At 45.5% G+C, this 2,444-nt stretch overlaps 1 protein-coding gene across 1 annotated transcript in view; it reads left to right on the top strand.

The window, feature by feature from the left end:
* LOC137437477 (mRNA decay activator protein ZFP36L2-A) overlaps window positions 1-522 on the top strand; it is a 3,472-nt gene extending 2,950 nt beyond the window's left edge. Inside the window, exon 2 of the mRNA XM_068131838.2 lies at window positions 1-522. This exon is cut by the window's left edge and continues 1,374 nt beyond it. The gene's annotated coding sequence lies outside the window, so the exon portion shown is untranslated.
* The last annotated feature ends 1,922 nt before the right edge of the window (window positions 523-2,444 follow it).

The raw sequence follows: 2,444 nt of genomic DNA, 5'->3' as shown, positions 1-2,444 counted from the left end.
GCCCGGGAAAGGGGGGACATGGGCGTGGCTGGGCATTCTTTTGATTCCGGCCAAACTTTTCACAAAATACATCGATCAAAACACCATCAGGAGGGGATCGGAAAAGGCACTTTTTTCACCAGCGAGAAACAAAAGTGCGGTGTTCGGTCGTGAGGTTAGGAGGGTGCGGTGAGGAGGGGACTATGGGGTGAGAGGGAGTGAACCAATGGAAGGGGAGGAGACACGTTGGTGGGAATGCGAGCTGAGGGGTAACATGGTGCTCCCTGATAAAGAGGGCGGGGCGATTTGAAGAGTGCCCAATGGGGTGCAGATAAATAGGACTTCCGGTGTTCGAGCATTGTTGATGCTTTTTGAGACGGTCCCACCGAGGGGTGCAAAGGTCTCCGGTTACCCTCCCTAGGTTCACCCTAGTTCATCACTGCACGCAAACCGTAATGAAAACTATTTAACTTATTTATTACCGCATTTTGGTCAATTTGATTTTGTATTTATCGGGTAAGACGAACAATAGATTTATATATATATATTATTTTTATTAAATTATGATTGCTCTTATTAAACCTTCGGACTCGGAACGCGTTCGTTCTTCACAGTAATATATACACCAAGCTTGCCTCTGCCAATGCCCTGGGGTTTATTATAATGAAGAATGAAAACGCCCTAATTTAAAAACAAAACAAAAAAACAACAACAAAACAAATCCTTAATATTTATTCCCACCATTCCGTGTCGCCGGAAGCGTTTGCATCTTTCCAGCGCCTTGATTATGACGTCATAACACACTGGGTTCTATCGACCGCAAACCGTAATAATGTAGAGCCCGCACGTCCCATCTTCCGATCGTATGATGGATGTGAGATCATGAGTGATATCCCCTCTAATCCCCCATTTCCCCCCCCAAAAAACATTCCGCATTCCGATAATCACGGATATATATATATATAATCAGCGTTCCGCCGCATCGTCTGGTGACTTCACATTCCAAGAGGAAAAGGGGGAATGAGTTTGGGTGCAGCTTCATCTCCCCATCCGTCCTTACAGGACTTTGTTCCGTCTTTACGAGTTCCTGATGGGGGGGGGGGGGTTATCAAACAAGAACCGCGGGTTTGCAGTTCAGTTCGCCGGAGATTTAGGGAGGGGGGGGGGCGGGATTGGGGCAGTTTAGGGGGTAAGCATGAGGAGTGAACAGTTGGGGGTGTGGTTGGGGGGTAACAATGAGGAGTGAACAGTTGGGGGTGGGGTAGGGGGTGTTTGGGGGGTAATAATGAGGAGTGAACAGTTGGGGGGTGTTTGGGGGGTAACAATGAGGAGTGAACAGTTGGGGGTGGGGGTAGGGGGTGTTTGGGGGGGTAACAATGAGGAGTGAACAGTTGGGGGTGGGGTAGGGGGTGTTTGGGGGGTAACAATGAGGAGTGAACAGTTGGGGGTGGGGTAGGGGGTGTTTGGGGGGGTAACAATGAGGAGTGAACAGTTGGGGGTGGGGTAGGGGGTGTTTGGGGGGTAACAATGAGGAAGTGAACAGTTGAAGGAACTCTTTGTGTAATTTAATTGTTTCTCTTCCTCAAATTTTCGAACAATTTTGTAACCCAATTGATAACTCCATTCAATCAACATCAAGAAAATGTAATATATTAATAAACTCTTGTTCTTGTTATTATTCAGTATTGTTGCATCCATTGTCTTTTTTAAACATTTATTTAAGAAAATGTTCAACAAAGTGTAAAATGTGTGTATATATATATACACAAAGAATTAAGTTAAGCACCCCCCCCCCCCGTTTTTTTACAACCTCGCACATTACAAGTTTGTTGTCGTCAAAACAGTGTAATATACCCATGATATTGCTATATTTTCTGGAGAAGTGATATTATGGTCACATAAAAACATAACAATCATGCCGTTTTCAATATTTTATTCTGAATAATTTAAGGTGAAATTTTTTGGGAATTTTAGGCATATTTTCACCTCAATTTAAGTATGGAGCTATAGGTCCATCACGGACGGTGTGGATGACGTTTATGTTTTCTAACGTACAGTCATTGTTCTGAGAAGACCTCTAGCGATCTTTGCGTCAATAACGTGTGTAGGACCCACGTGATCGGATGGAGCAAGGTGCTGTGACAACCATCCCCTGGCCTGCGTACAGTCCTGACCTGAACCCCCTCGAGCACGTTTGGGACATGTTGGGACGACAAATTGCGAAGATGGTCCCTCCAATAGCCAATCTGGATGAATTGGAACGTGCAATTACATCGGGAATGGAACAACCTGCCACAGCAACGCATACGACGGCTTACAGGGTCTATGAGACGTAGGGTTGAGTCAGTGATCCGATCACGTGGGTCCTACACACGTTATTGACGCAAAGATCGCTAGAGGTCTTCTCAGAACAATGACTGTACGTTAGAAAACATAAACGTCATCCACACTGTCCGTGATGGACC

The sequence above is a fragment of the Myxine glutinosa genome, chromosome 12 (genome assembly GCF_964187855.1).
Source record: "Myxine glutinosa chromosome 12, kmMyxGlut1.1, whole genome shotgun sequence".
In the NCBI taxonomy this organism is placed as follows: Eukaryota; Metazoa; Chordata; class Myxini; order Myxiniformes; family Myxinidae; genus Myxine; species Myxine glutinosa.
This window is presented reverse-complemented; position numbering and strand designations above follow the sequence as displayed.